At 41.3% G+C, this 22,604-nt stretch overlaps 2 pseudogenes; both read right to left on the reverse strand.

Annotated features, from left to right (window-relative positions):
* The window catches only part of LOC127235933 (sodium- and chloride-dependent transporter XTRP3A-like), a 205,519-nt pseudogene extending 196,301 nt beyond the window's left edge, over positions 1-9,218 (reverse strand).
* A 3,672-nt stretch (positions 9,219-12,890) lies between these two features.
* The window catches only part of LOC127235930 (sodium- and chloride-dependent transporter XTRP3B-like), a 150,347-nt pseudogene continuing 140,633 nt past the window's right edge, over positions 12,891-22,604 (reverse strand).

Here is a 22,604-nt window from a genome sequence, read left to right on the forward strand (position 1 = left end):
TCTTTGTGTTTACTAGTGACAAAGTAAAACCAATTGTCACTTGAAGAATTGTAGGAAGCTCTAATATTGAGAAAGCACACTCTTACATGAAATGGAAAACACCACCAAGATTTAGATTCCTATGGAGAGTGAAGGGAAAGAAAAAGAAAATAAGAGAGAAGAAAGGAGAGTTTACAGACAAAGGAAAAGGTAAAAAAAGGAGAACTCACTATGTTCTGTTCCTGACATTGGCCTTCAATCCCATCAACACTAGGGAGGCCAACATAAATTGATCTGTTTGAATTCCAAGCCTGCTTTATTACAGGGAGTGTTCAAGGACAGTCTACAAAGGAAAGACTAAATGTTTGTCTCAAAAATAATCAGAATAATAATAATGACAATAATAGTAATAATAAGTATAAATGAAATGCTTCTGGAATGATTTTATGCACGAGTATTCTTTCTGCAGGCATTGCATTTAACCAGAATCGGGAACTACATGCAAGGAAGTGACCTCTGGAATTTATAGATAGTCTATGCTCCAGGGCCCTATTCTTTAATATGTGTGTGTGTGTGTGTGTTTGTGAATGTGTGTGTGTGTGTGTGTGTGTGTGCGTGTGTGTGTCTTATGTGTGTAATTCGTAGAAGACTTTACATACTCTGCCTATATGTTGAAATCCTCGTAAAACTTCTTCTGCACTGGCAGGTGGTACTCAGATTTCAATGATTTTCATCATGTGAATGGCTAAACCACATGCATAATCTAAAAACTTATAATTCCAGGGTCCATGGAGAAAAGTAATTACAGCTCTTGCATTAACACAGCAATGTGTGAAGAGAGAGAACTAGAAGCCTAACCCTAACACCAAGTGTATTTGGCTGAGTGGAAGGAGCTGTAGAAAGAAGGGAAACTGTAGTCAGAACACTTTGTATGAAATCAATCCTGAAGGATATAAAGAAAGAACTGATAAAGCATTCCCACCATACCCCATCCCCCCAAAAAAAAATAAAATAAAAACTGTGGGGTTGTGTCACACATCAATAATCTCAGTCCTTGGGAGGCAGAGGTGACCTATTTTCTGTGTGCTTGAAGCTAGTCTGGTCTCAAAAGTGAGTTGCAGGATAGTCTGCAAAGATGAATAGTATACATTTTGCCAAACAATCAAAATAAAAAATAAAATAAAACAAAACAAAAATACAAGGGAGCAGTACTCTTTGACTCTAAGTAATTGGTTTCTTTATATCCAACCGCACTCAGCTACCAATGGCCCTGTGATGACCCAGGTGAGGATATATAGGATATTGAGTTTAGGCAAATGGGCTCCAACTCTATGCTTATGAAAAGCCATTATCAATACTTGGTCCACTTTCAAGTGATTGCAGCATCTCTCAGTCTTCCCTGAATGGCCCAGGTTCAGCAAAGAGGAATATAATCCCACAATTCCAAAGCAAACCATATCCAATGATTTAACCTTATGAGAGGAGAGGAGAGGCATTAATTTGTAAAAGGAAGGCATCGGGAGCCACAAATATGATGAGGATGTTGATGAATAACAACAACTCTGGTCCCCTAAAAACAAGTACAATATATAATGAAATGGTTCATTCATTTTCCTCAGCGACAATACCTTACCCACTGAGATGATGTAACTTGGATATCTATCATTCAAGAATGGTTGTCTTACTGAAAGACAACACACTTTCTGGAAGATAAACAATCTCAGATACCTTGTTGCACGTGTTGGAAGGATTTAAAGGAGCCATGGAGAGTAAAAGAGAGCAAGGGAGTACAATGCTAAAATTCCTGAGGTCAGCACAGTTGTTTGAGGAATCCAGCAATGATGAGCCACATGCCGGCTGCCCTGCCTTCTTTGGTTTTCATTTCTGCGTCTTTGCTTTAGTTACCTCAACAAGATACCAAGATGGACACAATCATATGATGTACTTTTCATGGTCCTGTTTTTCTTTGTGTTTCCCAGTGACAAAGTAAAATCAATTTTCACTTGTAGGAAGCTCTTATATTGAGAAAGCACAGCCTTATATGAAAAGGAAAACACCGCCCAGGTTTAGATTCCTATGGAGAGTGAAGGAAAGAAAAAGAAACTAAGAGAGAAGAAATGTGAGTTTACAGACAAAGGAAAAGGGAAAAAAGGAGAACACACTATGTTCTGTTCCTGACATTGGCCGTCAATCCCATCAACACTAGGGAGGCAAACATAAATTGATTTGTTTGAATTCCAAGCCTGCTTTATTACAGAGAGTGTTCAAGGACATTCTCCTACGAAAAGACTAAATGTTTGTCTCTAAAATAATCAGAATAATAATAATGATGATAATAGTAATAATAAGTAGAAATGAAATGCTTCTGGATTGATTTTATGCACGAGTATTCTGTCTGCCCTTTCACCAGGAGAGGGCACTACAAGCCACCAAGTGACTTCTGCGATTTATAGATAGTCTATGCTCCTGGGCCCTATTCTTTACTATGTGTGTGTTTATGTTTGTGAATGTGTGAGTGTGTGTGTGTGTGTTTGTGTGTGTGTGTGTGTTTGTGTGCATGCATGTGTCTGTGTGTGTGTAAATTGTTAGAAGACTGGGCATTTGTATGATACAGCAGGAGACAATGGGATGGGGTGTGGAGGCAGAATGCATACAAAGCCTGTTTTCTTGTGGGACTGGCAATACAAGCTCCATGCCAACCAGGTCTCTGATTTGACTTATGAAATAAAGAAAGGTGGAAAAGAAAGACTCACTTTGGAATCAGAATCTGTGTTTCTTCACATACTAACCCAAGTTCAAACAAGCAGCACTACTTGTTTGTTCTGTGTAAGCATACACCTCTAGATTAGTTCACCTTTCCAGCCATCCGTGAAGTTTCATCTGATCCCCAGGCCAAGTTCCCTTAGATATTCTTCATTTATTTTTGATTTACACCTGTATGAAGGCCAGGTTAATTATTTTAACTCTAGTTATTTTTGATTGTGTTGGGAGGTCGGATGATCTGAATTTCCAGGAGTGCGCAGACATATAGACAAAGGGGTAAGTAATTGAAAAATTATATTGCTAGATAGCAATACTTGAAAGGCAAAATTACTGGGCAGTGGCCATGAGAACTTTTATCTACAGCACTCAGGAAGCTGTGTGGGTTTGGAGCCTCAGGTCAGTAAAAGCTGCATAGTGAAGCCTCATGACGAAAGAGCAAAAGAAAATTAGAAGAAGAAGAAGAAGTAAAAGAGAAGAAGATGATGAGAAAGATAAAGAACAAAAAGAAGTAGAAGAGGTAGAAAAAGAAGGAAAAGAAGAAGTTGATGTGGTAGAAGAAAGAAAGCAAGGAAGAAAGAAGAAAACCCAATATGGAGCAGGAAATATCCCCACATGCCTGTAATGTAACCACTCTGGTGGCAGGAGGATCTATAAGTTCATGGCCAGCCTGGTCTACAGACTGAGTCCTGGGAGAGTCAAAGTAACACAGAAAAATCATGTCTTGAAAAATTGAAAACTATCTTTTTGCACTAAATCTAACTACAAATCTGAACATATTCATGCTCAAACTGAGTTGGCCCGTTGGCAGGGAGGCAGATGAGATGCACACACACCCACACACACACACACACACACACACACACACACACACACAAACACACACACACACATTCAATGATAAAGTCAAAAGTAAACAAATGACAATAGTTCAGTGAAAATCTAGAGAGTGACAAGAGGACTAACAGGATTTCAATGATTTTAAAATTCTCAGTGTATCCATAATTACAAGTACAAGAGAATTAGGGCCAAGATTTGTTAAGCCATGCAGCAAGAGAGGTCCCCTTTGCTCTTTGACAGGGCTGGACTTTCATGCATGGCTTGGCCAATATCTGCTGTATAGTGAGAACAAAAACATTAGTAGAGGTAAACTAATATTAAGTAGCTCAATGCTTGATATCTGTTCTCAGAAAGAAGACCTGCACCCTGTAGTGGAGCACAGATAAAGGGACAAGAGCTGTCTTAAAAAAAAAAAAAAAAACCCAAGTGAAAATATAAAGTAAACAAAACAAAGTTTATTTTTCTCATAAACCTTAAAATAACTGAATTCCTAACAGCCATGTAGGCTTTCCCTCCGCAACCAATGTTTAACTGGAAAGCATGGCACATGCATATATGAATATTCCAGTGGAGATTGGTACACAGTGGTTCTGAGGAAGAGGCAGAAGCAGAGGCAGAGAGACAGGTTGATTTCTGACTTTCACTGCTGCCTGGCCTACAAAATGAGTTTCAAGACAGCTCTCAAGGTATATAGACATAACCAGTTTCCAAAAGAAATGAAAGGAAGAAGGAAGGAAGGGAGAGACAGTGGAGGAAATGTAAATATGGAGACAGTTAATAAAAAAAAAAAATAAACTAAAAAACAAAATCAAAAACAAACAAACATCAAGACAAAAATTTCACACAGTGCCTAAGGCAGAACATCAACTGATTCCTGAGTATTGTTCTGATACTATAGTTCTCAGGTCTCATGTACTCAAAAATAAATAACAAAATTCCAACTTTTAGCCACAGATGATGAATCAAGCCTCTGTTCTCAAAAATCTGAAAGCGGAGATATGTCATCTCACCAGGACTACAGTCTGAGTTCTAGAAAAGAAATGGGTATACAGAGAAATGCTGAAAAAAAGAAAGACAGAAAATCTTTCAACTACTAAGAAAATTACCAGGCCCTTTCTTGGTTTTTTTTTTTTTTTTTTTTTTTTTAAGTTTCATATATTTGACTTCAGCTGGAAGTGAAGCTATGTCCCTAAATTTATCACTCTATCTTTCTCTAATTTCATCTATTAATATGACTATCAGTACAACAGAATGATTGGTTACCTTATTTGAAAGTTGGCTTGATCCTGTGTAATGCTTTGGTTATGTATCACCAATTGTAAAGGCTATAAACCCAGTGACAGAGAGCTTGCCCTTTCTTGACATACTCTGCCTATAAGTTGAAATCCTCATAAAAGTTCTTTTGCACTGGCAGGTGGTACTCAGATTTCACTGATTTTAATCATGTGCATGGCTAAACCACATGCATAATCTAAAAACTGATAATTCCGGGATCCATGGAGAAAAGTAATTACAGCTCTTGCATTAACACAGCAATGTGTGAAAGAGAGTGAACTAGAAGCATAACCCTAACACCAGTTGGATTTGGCTGAGGAGAAGGAGCTGTGGGCAGATGGGAAACTGTGGTCAGAACACTTTGTATGAAATCAATCCTGAAGGATCTAAAGAAAGAACTGGTAAAGCATTCTCACCATACCCCTTCCCCAGAAACAAAAATATAATAAAATCTGTGTCACACATCAATAATCCCAGCCCTTGTGTGGCAGAGCCAAGCTATTTTCCGTGTGCTTGAAGACAGTCTGGTCCCAAGACTGAGTTCCAGGACATTCTGCAATGATGCATAGAATCCATTTGGCCTAACAATCAAAATAAACAATAAAATGAAATAAAATAAAGTAAAAAGACAAGGGAGCAGAAATCTCTGACTCTAAGTGATACGTTTCTTTATATCCAACCGCAATCAGCTAGCAATGACACTGCGATTACCCAGGTGAGGATATATAGGTTATTGAGTTTAGGCAAATTGGCTCCAGCTGTATGCTTATGAAAAGCCGTCATCAATACTTGGTAGACTTTTCCGTGAATGCAGAATCTCTTAGTCCCCACTGAATGGCCCAGGTTCACCAAAGAGGAATATAATCCCACTCTTCCAAAGCAAACCAAATCCAAGTTAGACTTTGCCTTGATTTACCCTCATGAGAGGAGAGGAGAGGCATTAATTTGTAAAAGGAAGGCAGCAGGAGCCACAAGTATCATGAAGATGTTGATGACTAACAACAACTCTGGTCCCCTAAAAACAAGTCCAATATATACTGAAATGTTTCATTCACATTCCTCAGAGATAATACTGTACCCACTGAGGTGATGTTACTTGGATATCTATCATTCAAGAATGTTTGTCTTCCTGACAGACAACCCACTTTGTGGAAGTTAAACTCTCACAGATATCTTGTGGCACGTGCTGGAAGGTGGTAAAAGAGCAGTAGAGAGTAAGAGGGAGCTAGGGAGTATAATGCTAAATTTCACAAGGCCAGCAGAGTTGTTTGAGAAAATCCAGCAATGATGGTCAATGTTCCGGCTGCCCTGCCTACTTTGGTTTTCATTTCCATGTCTTTCTGTTAGTTACATCAACAAGATACCAAGTTGGACATAATCATATGATGTACTTTTCAAGGTCCTTTTTGTTCTTTGCGTTTCCTAGTGACAAAGTAAAACCAATTTTCACTTGAAGAATTGTAGGAAGCTCTTATATTGAGCACAGTCTTACATGAAAATGAAAACACCCCCCAGGTTTAGATTCCTATGGAGAGTGAGGAAATAGAAATAGAAAATAAGACAGTAGAAATGTGAGTTTACAAAGTTAAAGGGAAAAAGGAGAACAGACTAGATGTTGGTGACATTGGCCTTCAATACCATCAACATTAGGTAGGCTAACAAAAATTGTTCTGGTTGTATTCCAAACCTGCTTTATTACAGAGAGTGTTCTAGGACAGTCTCCAAAGGAATAGAGGAAATGTTTCTCTCAAAAATAATATTAGTAATCATAATGGGCCAGCAAAAATGCAGGCAGGAATAAGTGAAATGGTAATCTATATCCAACTGCGGGAAACCAATATTGGAGATGCCAGCTACAAAGAGCACCACCACCCCAGCAAAGCCCTTGTCTCCAGCTTCCCAACTCAGGCAGGCTGATCTTTCTTTGCCTGTACCTGCTTGTTTAGCACCTGACACTGTGCTGCTGAAAATTCACATGAGCATTAATCTTACTGCTGGTGCCTTATGACTTAAACAACTGGAAGTCTCCTTTAGCTTCAATGATTGATAGTTACATCACTGGGAATGCAATCCTGGGGCTCAGTAATGATTAAGATTTCAGTAGCCCTGCAGGACTTTTGTGATGCATGCCTTTAATCCCAGCCTTAGTGAGGCAGAGGCAGGCAGATCTCTGCGAGTTCAAGGCCAGCGTGGTCTACTTAGCAATAGCCGGGACTAGCTCCTAAGCTACACAGAAAATCCCTATCTGGAAAATCCGAAAAAAATAAATTTTTTTTCCAGCCACACAACCCTGACCCACAGCCCTCAGTTAAGTAGTCTTGACACTTTCTTTGACACGCACCCACCCAACTGCCCAGTACACCAGGGACATGGGGGGTTGTATGCAGGGGTCATTTTTTCTAGCATGCCACAGCTGCAAATACTTGAGTTCTGGGTAAATTGGTGACACCACCCAACAAAGATTTCCTACTTAGAAACTTGCCCCTGCTAGCTCACTCACAGGCTCCATTGGAATTTCAGGCAATCCCCACTTCAAATACAAAAGCAAGGTCGGTATCTCTTCCTTGAAGCTGGAAAACTTCATGATGAACTCAGGATTTGCCTGTGGCCTAGAACATCTCAGGAAAGAAAAAAGCTGAGCAAATCTTCCCTACCCAAGACAGCCTACCTCCAGGTGCTAATAGTTAGCAATCCTAGCTCAAGAGGCCAGCAAGGGGCAATGAAGAAATCTAAAGGTGGAGGGTGCAGGGGATAGCCACCCCTCCCACTCTTCCTTCTCCAGAAGATTCTTGGTTCCTTGGAGTCCAAAGTCTCTTGGTTTTGGAGTTGTGACTTACCCCTCTACCCTAGTTATCACATGGATAGCCAAATGATATCAATTACTTTTTACACACAGACAGAAGCCCTACTTTCCTTATTCCTGGTAGAGGTGGAAATTGTCTGGGCTTCTCACCAAGCTTATCCTGGTTAGGGAGGGTTCCTTCACTTGAGGCGAGAGTGCTGCAACAGTTGGGACACTTCCAAGTCCTCCTCCACAATTTTGAGTCTGGTATATGAGCCTGTGTAGAGGTCTTCTCAAATTACAGATGGGAGACACCCATGAGAAATGTAACAATTGCAGGGAAAGGGAAAGCAATAGCTTTATCCCTTTGGAATGGGGGTGGGCCTAAGTCTATCAGCCTTTACTCCCATGAGTATTTGATAGGGTACCTGGGATCTTCCCCTTTCCCATATTGGTACTGTTTAGATGTCCCCACCCCGTGCACGCACACACCGCACCACCACCACCTTCCTAACATTTCTCCTCAAAACACAGTCCAGGAAAAGGAAACATTCATCGCAGAGCCTGCTTTGCAGAGAAGAATTCTACTCTTTAAACACTCAGGTTTAACTTTCAGCTTGATGTTGAAGGAGGCAGAGGCCTGTGAGGATTCTTAGAGACGCCTGGGAGCAGGAGCCATAGCCATGTTCCCCACAGCTGTTTGGAGTTGGGCTCTAACACACAAAGGTCATAAGATAGTCTAATTTTTACCCAAAGTACCAAGTAGCAACTACAGCAGGCCTGGTATGGCCCACATCAACTTGTCTTTGTGACAGACTGCTTGCTCTTACCAAGGTGGGAGTGTGGGCACCTTCTCAGCTCTGCCGAGCAACCTTTTCATCACTTCCTTAAACCTCAAGGATATAATCCAAGCAAAAGAGCTCTGCAATCTTTTCGTCATGACAACAACAATACAACAACATAATATAATGAACCTTTTTAGGTACCATATTTTATACAGGAAAAAAAGGAAGGAAAGGAAGTAGAACACAGCTCCATATCCACAACCCGGTGGTTAAGAATTCAGAGGAGGAACAGAAAGGTTTCATGAATTCAAGTTAGGAAAGGGAAAGTTTTTTTCTTTATTTTATTTACTTTTATTTTTTTTAAGACAGCACAAAAGCACTGTCTGTGAAAGCAAAACCCAACCTTCCTTCTTTGCTGGGTTGTGGGCCAGCTCTTTGGAGGTGACATCCACTAGTCCTATAATTCATACAGATTCCAGGAAGGTGAGGGTTTGAGATGTGAAACACTCAGCTACTCAGACACTGCTGTCCCTGCAAACTGCACTCACCTCTGCAGTATGTCTGGCTCATGTGGGGGAAGGGCCACACATTGCCCAGGCCCATGGCCTAGGATATGCAGGTAAGTAAGAACTGCTGTTGTTGTCCCACTTTGGTCGCCCCTTCTCCCCAACCCCAGGCTGGGCATACTTGGTTGGGCCCAGTCTTCCTGTGTGCTGCTCAGGGCATTCAGGCCTGCCCTTGGGCTGCAGCTCCTCATCTTCTGGCAGGGAGACCACATGCACCAAGGGTGATTCCATCTTCTGATACAACACTCAGGGTAGAATAGACCCACTCCTGTGCTCTCTTTTGGATTCCAGTCCCTTGTGTTTCCTGTTGTTCAGCTTTCTGCCCTGTCAGGCCCTGGTGTGTGTCTTCCCTGGTTGGCTGGTGCCTCCCCCCTGGCCTTAACCTCAGTGGTAGCCAGTTCACACCCTCCCATTGACCTTTGGCCACATTCTTTTTTCTCTGTCATGAGTCTCAAACTCTAGGATTTCTGGGCTCCTCAGACTTCTACTATTAAGGGTTACTGCAAAATATCTCATGAAGATACGATTGTGTGTAAGGAGTACGGTTTTTCTGCCCGCCACCTGGTCTTGTCCTGCCTTGTCCCGCTGCCGCACCAGCCCCAAAGAAAACACCAAGACTCCATATTTGATATTATGCTGTTGGCCAGGTGCTAGTTTCTAATCGGCTAGCTCTGTCTTAATTATTAACCCATTTCTACTGATCTATGTATTTCTCTTACCAGGGAGCTGGTAGGCATACTGCTTTCTCCAGACTCTCCATCTTGACTCCTCCTTACTATTTCCTCTTCCTCCTTGTCTCCTAGTCCCTCCTATTTTCCTTTTCTATTGGCCAACAGTGCTTTATTTATTAACCAGTATGAGAAACATATATAGAATAACATCTCCCACCATTGTGTCTGCTGATGTTGAACTGGAAACTGCAGAAAAACTCCAATCTATGTGCTTGTAAATTTCTATAGTATAAACGCTCCCATGATGGCACATCCTGAGATACCAATAAGTGCAACGGGACACTATTGTTTTGGGTTCCCTCCCACCTTGCACGTACAGTGACACATGTAGCCTCAGGAGCACAACTGACAAGCAATCATAAATCATGAATTTTGAGCTTCGTGTCTGTTTTCAAATTTACACTTCACTCAGACCTCGGTCACAACTGAATTTGAAAATCATCTCAACAAAAGGGATGAATCTCAGTTCTCTGGGGTGTCCAGATTCCCAGTGCAGGTGACTCAGTCAGGCTTAGCCCCACCTGAGTGTTCCCAGGATGCAATTCAGGCTAATGGATGACTGCCTGTGGGTAGGAACTTCACTGTGCCTATCAGAAACACGATACAGAACATGATCAAGCTGAGTCGCCAGAATTCCTGAGGAAGGAGAGAAAGCAAGGATAGCTCTACGCAGGGTTGTATAGTCTTACCCTGCAAACTAAGGTTATACAATTTTCAATTATTTGCTCATCCTTGTGAGTCCACTCTTAATTAATCATAAGAGTTTCTAGTTTCCCTGTATGAGAGAGTCCAATCTCCTTAGCAATGTTAGCAAGACCTTGAGAGTTTTTGTTTGTTTGTTTGTTTTTTGTTTGTTTGTTGCTTTTGTTTGTGTTGCAATTCTTGTCCTTTAAAAAAAGAAAGATGTTTTTATTTTATTTGCATATTCTACATATACATATGTATATGTACACACACACACACATATATATATGCATATATATATATAATGTATATACATAATGCATACTTGGAACTGGGGTTCTGGATGGCTATGAACCATCAACTGGGTGCTGGAGACTGGACCCATGGTCTCTACAAGAACAGCCAGAGCTTTTAGCTGTTGAGCCATTGCTCCAGCCTCCCCTTTGGAGATGGGGTTTAGCTAGGTTGATTGTTAGGTCGGGTCTTTAGTCTCCCTGCTTAAGCCTCTCAAGTTGGTAGGTTACAGGTGCATCCCACCTTCATGATTCATGTTGACTTCTAATTACGACTACATTATTTGAGATTTGATTTGGGGGAATTTCAGTGTGCTAATAAGAATGTATATTCTACAGCTATTATATGAGTAAGCTTTTAAACATTATAATTGATCTTTTATCATTCTACAGTGATCTTTCTCTTTTTACAGTAACAAAATAAAGCAAAGCTACGTCCCCATGGAGAAACTGGCATTTGACTGTATGTGGAGAGCTCCTTGGCTGACCGGTTCAGTTTAGTGTCTTCTCACTCTACAATGTGTGAAAGGGAAATGAATTCTGTAGAAGCTATAGTTTGAGACCCAACATTTTGTGGGCAAGCAATCTGAAGCAGGGTATTCTGTGGAGATGTTGGGAACCCCGATGATCACATTGCCTCTGGGATGATCATTTGACAGCTCTGAGTGTGATGGATAGGAAGGCAGGTATAACAAATGCATTTTTAATTTAGGGTGCTCTTTAATCTAAAGGGGGTTTAGCAGGTTGTAACCACAATGTGGATGGAAGAGTATCCTAACACAATCCAAGAATGCATTCCTGTGAGAATTCGGAGTGCTGGGGCTAGACAGACCGCTAAGTGGTCAAGAGCACTGGCTGCTCTTCCAGAGGACTTGGGTTCAATTCCCATCACCCACAAGGCAGCTCACAACCATCTGTAATTTCAGCTCCAGGGGACCTGACACCCATGACAAAACACCAACGCACATAAAATTAAAAAAGAAAAAAATGGAAAAGGGAAGAAACATTCTCAAGAAGAAAAAACAATTCTGAGTACCTGTGAGAAAACGTCCAAGAAAATAAAAGTCTCGTGACCTCAATTTCTCCAAAACACCGAATTGCTCTTGGAGGATTATTCTTCTACACCCCTCCCAGGTGTATCATATAGTTTGCTTCAGATTATTCTTGCCAACTGGCTATTATTACTTATTTATACCTCTATAGAAATTCATGGTTTTTTTTTTTCCATGTGCAGCCTGTCATTGTGATTATACTCAGCTTGAACTCATGAGAGCTTTACTCACGTGATCTTTCTTAACACTCAAAGTGTATATTTCCTGATGTTCTTAATAAAGTTGGCTGTTGCGTGAGACTTTATTCCCCCTTTTTAGGCTCCATTCTCCCAGGTTCAACTACCTTTAGATCGGTAAACAGAGGCACATTTGCATTTCCTGATAGCATTACTTCACCTTTCTGATTTCCAAGAACACAACTGTTCTGTTTTGGTGACTCCCCTCATAACTGGAGATGTTCAACAGAGCATTTATATTTGTACAAGTTGCTCTGGATGTAAGTAAGTCTAAACACACCGCGTACTTTCCCCTCTCCTTCAATAGGTTCTGCCCATGCTCTCAGATTTGATTGCACATTGGCTTCACCTAAGTGCACCAGGCTCACTCCCAAGATTTTCTGACAAAGGCTCCTTGAAGCCAGTAGCATGGACCCTGCAAATTTTCAATGCTCCGGGGTGTCTAGAATAGCAGAGATGATGGGCACACTGAAAAACAATAGAATAATGATATAGGACAATGTTCCTCTTTTCACCTTTGAGGGTACATGATTTTTGAGACCCTGTCTGTGACTGATCGTAGGAAGGCATGACAAGTGCAGAAAGGCAGTCACTATGCCTAGGTTGAGAGTAGGGGGACAGACACTTAAGTGTTCAGGAATAGAATCTGATGTATTATCACAGGGTGCACCCACTCTTTGAGCCTAAAATCCATCTGATGATACAAAATGGGGAAAAAGAAAATGGAAAAGGAAAGAAAGATACAAGTAAACTGAGGAAGCAAGAGATAGCAGAGATTTGAGGGCAGAGAACAGACTGCCAGTTCTGCTATCTAAAACAGGCATGCGCACAGAGGAAAGGTGATTTTCCTATGGATGTGGACCTGCAGCTTCTCTGCCTCCTGTAGCAGGCAGGATCTGGGGTCTCCTTACCTCTTTAGCCCATACACGTAGCACACAGCTATGGTCTCCACCAGCACGATGAGCAGCAGAGACAGCGTTGTTGCATAGTCATTGAAGATGTCAAACCAGTAGTTCCCAGCCTCCATGGTGAACTTGTGCCGATCGCACAGTTGATGAGGCACACCAGACCTGGAACACAAGATCATTGCTCATCTCTCTGAGACTCCCTGACTCATCCCACATTGGATGTCAACAAGAGCCATCGATCCCTAGGTGTGCTGTGGAGGGTGAGTTCCCACATCAGCTATAGGAGCTGATTTGTAAGGTATTTCAGAGCAGGAAAACAACAACAAAATTCAGGGTGTTGCTCTTCGGGGGATATCATAATGGTTGAAAGTCTGGGAATGCTGAAGATACCAAAAACATAGCCCCTGAGACTGTGAGAAGTGGACTTAAATGTGGTGTGGGGCCCTAGATAAGGATTGGTTTGGGAGGAAACTACAATTTACATTTATGTAGGTGTTCTCACTTGCCAGGCTCCAGATTAAGCCTCCAAGGTAGTAGTCAGAGATCCCTTTTATACTGGGATGCCAGGGCTCAGTGTTGTCAGATAACTCCCTGTAGCACAACATGGCAGAGTCAATATTTGACTATTTCCAAGTTTTCTTCTGACTTCCAAAGGCTTTCCATGGTGCCTCTGAATTCATAGTAGCCCTTCCCACTGCCATACCATACAATGTCAGCAATGGGAGGTTCCCTTAGGAGAGGATTAAGTGCTGGATTGGGAGCTACATGCCTTTGTACTGTGGACCACAGAGACCCAAATTCAGAAAAAAAAAAAAATACCAGGTGCTATCAGGCTTCGAGGAACAGGGAAGAGGATGCTTCCCACATGATAGCTAGGACATGTGATCAGACATGACATTATCTATCTTGAATATAGAGCCATCGGAGGCACAGGAGTGTTCTTATGATCCTGGCTGGGTGGCAAGATGTTGAAATTAAAAATGGGTCTCTGTGGTACACATTACATGTACATACAGCTCCTAGAATAACTTATCCAAGTGGAACTGAGTATTACCCTAGCAGGAGCACAGCTACACCCATGCAGCCCTTCTGGAGATGTCTTAGAATCACACGGCCCCTAATTAGACCCTTCCACTGATTGTCTTGCACCCATGCCCTGCCTCCACCTTCTGGTGTCCTGAATGAAATGCCCTCCTTGGGCAGGTAGCAGGAGATGACCTTGCTGTCCGTCAGAGGGGTGAGTATGGCCGCTGTGTTTCCAAGCATGCTCCCCAAACCCAGCATCAGCAGCATGAAGATGTAGACAACTGACCAGAGCCGGGACACTTCCATGTTTTTAATGGCCTCAGTGTAGACAATGAAGGCCAGGCCCGTGCCCTGGACAGCCTGCTGATGAGTAAAAGACACCAGATACACATGTGAGTCAGAGGGGACAAGAATGGAACACCATAGTTCAAATGTGGAATGTCTATCCTCCCTGTCTTGCTGTACTCTTAGAGGTGTGTAACTGTAACACCAAAAATAAAAACCCAGAGACAGATATTGGGGTTCAAGCTTCAAGCCGAAGGTTTGAGAAGCAAAGCAGCTGAGCCACTAGCTCTTACATCTACCTCAGTCTAAAAGGGGGTGATCCTGTCTCTGTACGTTCTCCAGCAAACCTCAGACTGCTGCCTCTCCTCAGGGTGGCCAGAGATTAAATCTCACAATGCAGCCTGAGACATTGGGTTCCTGTCTTTTATATGCCTCTCTAGAGCTGGGATTAAAGGCCTGAGCTCTGTTAATCTTTTAGACTGATTCACTCTAGTGTATCCCTGGGAGGTCTCGAACTCACAGAAATCTACCCAAAGGTGTGTGCCACCACTGCCTGGCTAGCTAGTATGTTTTCTAGGATTAAAGGTATGTATCACCATTGCCTGGCCTCTATAGTTTGTTGCTGGCTTTGCTTTCTGAATCCTCAGGCAAGCTTTGATGAATCATAAATAATATATCATCACATATAAATTTCAGAGCTGGGCTCTTACTGGAGAAAGTAGATCATTGGGTAAGTGTCTTGAGATTTTATAGCCCGATGTCACTTCCTGTCTGTTCTTTGCTTTCTTGTCCATCAATTGTTAGAGTCTTAGGCTCATGAGTCTATTGTCATGAATTGTACAATCCTTCTCCACCATGATAGATTGTACCTCTCACTCCAGAAATAAAATAAGTGCCTCACTCATGACCGTGTTAGGTATTTGGTTATAGCAACACAATTTTGTATTGACTGATACAAAAATGTAAATAAGCTCAATGGTGTAAGCACAGTGGGAATAGTAGGTGTCAGGAGCAGATAAGGATAACATGACACTGTAATTTTTAAGTGAATATTAGATATCACACAACAATTATTTCACTATTATTATCAGGAGCCATCAATTCTTAACAATGTCAGTGTTAAAATATACCCTACTGGGGTACTCTGATCTCACTTTCCTGCCCATGACTACCACAGAAAGCACCACAAATCGTAGACAATTGGAATCAATGACTTAAAAAAATAGTCTTTTCAATGATTAATATTATTATTGGTTTAATTGTCACTGTAATGTTAATATTGGATTAGATATGGCTGAAGAGAAAATTAGTGGACAGGGAGTTATTTCTCAGGGTAATTCTTTTCAATCGAATGTAGTAGTAAAGATGCACTTAAATTGGACTAATGGTGACTTTGTACACTGTGAAACTTAACCTAATCACATCAGCCAGCCTCTAAGAGCCAGGTAGTCAACTGCTTAAAACAAGGTTCAAAGAAAGCAAATATAAGTTTTACCCAACGAAAACTCTGTATACTTCTTCTCATTTTCTTTTTAAAATTTTATTTTATATGCATTGGTGTTTTGCTCACATGCATGTCTGTCTATGTGTGTGTGTGTGTGTGTGTGTGAGAGAGAGAGAGAGAGAGAGAGAGAGAGAGAGAGAGAGAGAGAGAGAGAGATCCTTTGGAGCTTGAGTTACAGGGTGCTGAGAATTGAACCCATGTCCTCTGGAAAAACAGATAGTTTTCTGAACCACTGAGCCACCTCTCCAGCCCCCTCATTTCCACTTTCTATATATAATTTTCTTTTCTTTTGATATCCTGCACATGTGAGGGTAGAACATTCTGAATTTCATTTTAGCTAGTATGTTTTCTAACTACAGAATCAAGCCAATTAAGATCTATGAAAGTGATTCTGTCTTACTTATTTTCTGTTGTTGTGACAAAATGCCATGACCAAGGCCACAGAAAATAAAGTGTTTAATTTGGGGTGCATGGTTAAAGAAGGTTGGAGTCCATGGCCATCATGGGGAGAACATGGCAGCTGGCAGGCAGGCATGGTGTTTGCCCATGAGCGCTTATATCCCTTTCTGCAAACAGGAGGCAGAGGGAGCTATTTGGGAATGTCCTGGGCTTCTGAAACCTCAGGCCCACTGCCAGTATCAGTACTCCTCCAATGAGGCCACACTTCTTAATCCTTCCCAAGAAACTCTACCAGCTGGGGCCAAGTATTCAAACATATGCGCATATGGGGGGCATTCTCATTCAAACCATCACACCCCACACCTTGGCTGCCATAGGCTTGTGGCCAGATCATAATGTGAAATGACTTTTGTCCAACTCTAATAGTCCCCTCAGTGTTAACACTTTTAAATTTCTTCTGAGAACTATGGCAACTTTTAATTATAACTCCTTGTAAAATCAAAAAGTAAATTATATACTTCAATGTAAAACAGCATAGAATATACATTACCATTTCAAAAGGGAGGAATGAGAATATAGTGAGAAAATACTGGACCAAGGCATGACAGAAATCCAGCGGGACAAACTTCAAATCCTCTATCTCTAATCTGTTGCTAATAGGCAAATAGAAATTCAGGAGGGCAAACCCCAAATCTTAAAGCTCTAATCTGCTGCCAATGGGCTTAGATGGCTCTTCCCTTCAAGTTCTGCTGGCTAAAACATGTGCCTTTCTCTCTTGATTTGGTCCCAAGCTTCTTGGTAAGTATTTCCTATGATTTTGACATCTCCAACATCTTGAGGTCTCCAACCCAATCCAGGCTTCATTTTCATAAATTCACATATAGCTTCTCTGGTTTCCTTGAAGGGATTCCCATGCCAAACACCTCGCTTCAGAGGCTTTTCTTAACTGTGGAGGAAGATTCTACAACTCCTTTGCTCATGTATCATTCAGGCATCTAAAGCCAGAACGACCTGGCCAATGAAGCCATGTTCAGTCATTTGAGTTGGAGCCTGTTCCCCTTCTTGAATTATATTTGCATAACATTTTCCCCCATTGCAGCTTTTTAGAAATACAAAAGGCATTTCCTTTTTACAAGTTTTAGGTTGAGCTGGGTGGGGTCTTCCCCCAAAGACAACACTCCCTTTATTCCGTTTCACACCAGGACTCTCCTTATATTAGTGCTGTTTCCCCTCCTGAAACTGTACATTTTGTGTTTCTTTTTGCCCTGCTTATTATTTTTATGGTAGCTACACATGAATGTGATTACTAAAAACCATGCAATAGAGTTAATAATTGGCTGTTTTGAAATCTCCTCTGCCTATAAAATTAGTCCAACTATTTCAATTTGCCCTCAGGCAGAAAGCATCCTCATTTTTTCCCCAAGCACCACAAGAATGGTTCCTAACACTGTCACTAATACTGTTGCCCTCTGAAGTTTCTTGAGCTGAGCATCCATAACCCTCAATGATCTCAGCACTGTTTTCTCCAAGCTCTGACTAGGATGTCCATTCAGCCCTGCTTATAGCAGTCATCAGCTTTCCTAATCCAATTTCCCCAGGTTTTCCATATTCCTTCCAAAAGCAGCATGGCCAGCTTCCTGTCACAGCAATACCCCACCCCGTAGTACCAACTTTTGTCTTCCTCACTTTCCTGTTGTCACGAGAAAACACTATGACCAAGGCAACTTATGAAAAAGAAAGTGTTTAATTTGGGGCTCATGGCCTCAGAAGGTTAGAATCCATGATCTTCATGAGGAAAGCATAGCAGCAGGCAGCAGGCAGGCAGGCCTCAGGCAGGCAGGTAGGCAGGCATGCAGGCAGGCATGCAGGGATACAGCAAGCAGCAGGCAGGCAGGCAGCAGCCAGGCAGGCAGGCAGGCAGACACACCTCTTCCAACAAGGCCACACCTCTTAATCCTTCCTAAACAGTTCTACCAGCTAGGGAACAAGTATTAAAACATGTGAGTTTATGGGGACATTCTCATTAAACCACCTCAGATTCCCTTTTAACAACATAGAAGGAAACCCAATGAAATGATGACATGGAGAGTGTAATATGTAATCAAAGAGGTATAAGACCTGTGGAATAGGAGGGAGAAGGTTAACATAAATCTAAATGAAGATCTTCAAGGAGAAAAGACATAAACACAGGTGAAAATTAAGACATAGTATGTATGAACTTGCCAAAACCGAGAAGAAATCATGGATTCATAAATCCAGCAGGTTTAATAGTGTTTAGGTTCAGGCCTGGATGAGGTAATAAAAACCCACCCATACTAAATTCACTAAAGATGGCAAAGACAAAGGGACATATTTAGGGAAGTCAGAGAAAGGACTGCTCACTTATAAAAATAAAAGAAGGGCAGACAAGACAGTTCAGCCAGTAGATTTGTTTGTAATGCAGGCCTGAACTTATGTTCAATCTCTAGAACCCATGTAAAGGTAGGAGAGAATTGACTCCACTAAGTTGTCCTTTGACCTCCACACATACACGCACGCACACACACACACACACACACACACACACACACACACACACACACATAATTAATTTAAATCAAAATAAAAGAAACATTCAGCAGCAACGATTGAAACCAGAATTATAAGGCAAATCTTATCCAAGTATTGGGAGAAAATAACTGTTAACAAAAAAAAAAAAAAAAACAAAAAAACTACTCTTGGCACAAGTTCTTTAAGAAAAGGGGCCAGGGGCTGAAAAAGTGTCTTGGTGTTTAAGAGCGTTCATATGCTGCTGTGCCGAAGGACCTGGGTTCAATTCCTAGTACCCACAGTGGCTTACAGTGTGGCTAACTCTGGTTCCAGAGATCTGACAGCATTTTCTGACTTCTATGGGCACTGGGAATGCACATGGTTCATGTAGACAAAATACACATAAAACAATGTTTAAAAAGACTCTTATACATTGCCAGGCAGTGATAGAACACGCCTTTAATCCCAGCAATCAGGAGGTAGAGGCAGGCAGATCTCTGAGTTTGAGGCCAGCCTGGTCTACAGAGGGAGTTCCAGAAGAGTCTTGGATACACGGAAAATCCCTGCCTCAAAAAGATGCAAACAAACAAACAAACAAACAAATAAAAATAAGGAAAAAAGAATGACAGAAAACAAATGGGGCCAAATGTTTATGTGGAAGCAAAATCTAACAAAGTTTACAGTCCCTAAGTCTTGCCCTATCCAGGCATGATGGCTCACATCTTTAATCCCAGAACTCAGAAGGCAGAGGTAGGCAGATCTCTGTGAGTTCGAAACTAGCCTGGTCTACAAAATAAGTTTTAGGACAGCCAGAGCTGTTACACAGAGAAACTCTGTCTTGAAAACACATCCTTCTCCCCCTCCCCAGATAAACAAACAAACTTGCCTTATAGGACAATATTTTAAAGAAGATTTATTTAGTTATATGCATATGTACATGTACATGTGTGTTTGTGTACCATGTGTGTGCAGGTGCCCACAAGGCCAGAAGAAAACATCGGATTCTTTGGGGGGTGACTTTGAACTACTTGATGTGAGTGTTGGGAAGTAACTCCGGTCTTCTGGAAGAACACCAAGCTTTTCTAACTGCTGAACCATCTATTTAGCCCCACAGGAAGGTATTTTAAATCTAGCTCCTCTCTCCCAAAGATAGCTGGAATTCAAGAAAGAGTATTTACAAGTAAAATTGTGTGTGTGTGTGTGTGTGTGTGTGTATATATTTGTGTGAGTGTGTGTGTGTGTGTGTGTCCATCCCTGAGCCCAGGGACAGATCTCACGGCCTTGTGCATCCTAAGTTTGCGGTATTTAGAAAGTTATAGGCTCAAAGGGCCAGAACTACATGACAATAATGTTTAAAATGGAAGAGGAGAACCAGGTCTGGCACACACCTTTCATCCCAGCACTCAGGAGGCAGAGGTGGGAAGATCAGGATTTCTATATCATTCTTCTGTCTTTAAAAACGCAAAGACAGGAAAGACAGGAGAAAGTGATCTAAAAATCTTTCAATTTTTGAAAGGGAACTCATGAATACTCTCTAACATTAAGCTGTGTTAAGTTAAATATTAATTAAGAGATTTCAGGAAGGAGATAAGAAAGTCCAAATTTCAAACAGTAGAGAATATATATTAGAAAGGAAATAAGAGAGAGAGAATGGCAGGAGCAGGGGAAAGAAAGTAATTCTAAAAACATAAAATAAAATAAAATCAGTAATTATAACATCTTGGAAATTAAGCCAATCTCAAAAACAAGCCAGGAAAAACTAAGTGTCAGAACCAAAAGAAGGCAACTGAATGGATGCCAAAGCTTAGAACAGGTGCCATAGTTGCCCAAGTGGGATCTAGATCTCGAAGCCTGGGTGTCAGCGTCTTGGTGTCTGAGTTGTGCAGGAATGGAGGGTCAGGCTATAGATCCTGTAGGCAGGGACCAGAGCTCTATAACGTTGCTGGTTAGTTTTATGTCAACTTAACACAAACTACAGTTATCTGAACAGAGGGGACCACAACTGAGAAGATGCTTCCATAAGTTGCAGGGCATTTTCTTAATTAGTGATGGGGAGGGGAGCAGCCAGTAAGCAGCACCCCTAGTGGCCTCTACATCAGTTCTTATCTACAGGAATCTACCTTGAGTTCCTGATGGAGGTGTGAGACAAGTAAACCCTTTCCTCCCCAACTTGCTTTGGGTCATGGCCTTTCTTCATAGCAATTATAACTCTAACTAGAACAACAAGCAAAAAGAGGAAAGTGTTGTATCTCTCCGTGGACAATGGTACACCCCAAAAAACAAAAGAACAAAAAAAAAAAAAAAAAAAAAAAAAAAAACCAAAAAACAAAATACAAAAACAAAACAAAACAAAACAAAAAAATAATGGAAAGATCTCCCATGCTCTTGCTTAGGTAGGATTAACATAGTAAAAATGGCAATCTTACCAAAAGCAATCTACAGATTCAATACAATCGCCATTAAAATCCCACCACAATTCTTCACCGATAATAATCAACTTTATATGGTAAAACAAAAGACCCAGGATAGCCAAAACAACTCTATACAATAAAAGAACTTCAGAAGGCATCACCATTCCTGACTTTAAACTCTACTACAGAGCTAGAGTTCTGAAAACAGCCTGGTATTGGCATAAAAATAGACAGGTAGACCAATGGAATCGAATTGAAAATCCTGATATTAATCCACGCACCTATGAACACCTGATTTTCGACAAAACAGCTAAAATTATACAATGGGGTGAGGACAGCATCTTCAACAAATGGTGCTGGCAAAATTGGATGAGGGTGTGTAGAAGACTGCAGATAGACCCATGTCTGTTGCCATGCACAAAACTCAAGTCCAAATGGATCAAAGACCCCAAAATCTATCCAGCCACATTGAACCTCTTAGAAGAGAAAGTAGGAGGTACCCTTGAACAAATTGGTATAGGAGACCGCTTCTTGAACATAACTCCAGGGGCACAGACACTGAAAGAAACAATTAATAAATGGGACCTCTTCAAACTTAGAAGCTTCTGTAAGGCAAAGGACACAGTCGACAAGAACAAATGGCAGCCCACAGACTGGGAAAAGATTTTCACTAATCCTATATCCGACAAAGGGCTGATCTCCAAAATATACAAAGAACACAAGAAACTAGTCAACAAAACACCAAATAACCCTATTAAAAAATGGGGTACAGAACTGAAGAAAGAAATCTCAATAGAGGAAATCAAAAAGGCTGAAAGACACTTAAGAAAATGCTCCACATCCTTATCTATCAGGGAAATGCAAATCAAAACAACTTTGAGATACCATCTTACCCCTGCCAGAATGGCTAAAATTAGAAACACCAGTGATGACTTATGTTAGAGAGGATGTGGAGAAAGGGGAACAGTCCTCCACTGCTGGTGGGAGTGCAAACACACACTGGCATTTTGGAGATCAGTATGGCAGTTCCTCAGGAAAATGGGAATTAGTTTACCACAGGACCCGGCAATCCCCCTCTTAGGCATATACCCAAAGGATTCACATCCATGCAACAAAGACATCTGTTCAACTATGTTCATAGCAGCATTATTTGTAATAGCAATAACCTGGAAGCAACCTAGATGCCCCTCAATTGAAGAATGGTTAATGAAGATGTGGCACATCTACACAATGGAATACTACTCTGCAGAAAAAAATAATGGTATCTTGAAATTCGCAGGCAAGTGGATGGCACTTGAAGAAACCATCCTGAATGAGGTAACCCAGTCACAAAAAGAGGAACACAGTATGTACTCACTCATATATGGATTTTAGATATAGATCAAATGATCACCAGCCTATAATTCACATCACCAGACGAACTAGGATACAAGGTATATTCTAAGCAATTCATATAAAGTCCCTTACAGAACTGGGAAGGGGCAAGTCCCCCAGAGCTCAGGTGAAGTGGGGGAGGACAGCGAATGGAGAGAGAAGTAGGAGAAAATGAGGGGGAGGAA

This window comes from Phodopus roborovskii, unplaced genomic scaffold (assembly GCF_943737965.1).
Source record: "Phodopus roborovskii unplaced genomic scaffold, PHOROB, whole genome shotgun sequence".
Classification (NCBI taxonomy): domain Eukaryota; kingdom Metazoa; phylum Chordata; class Mammalia; order Rodentia; family Cricetidae; genus Phodopus; species Phodopus roborovskii.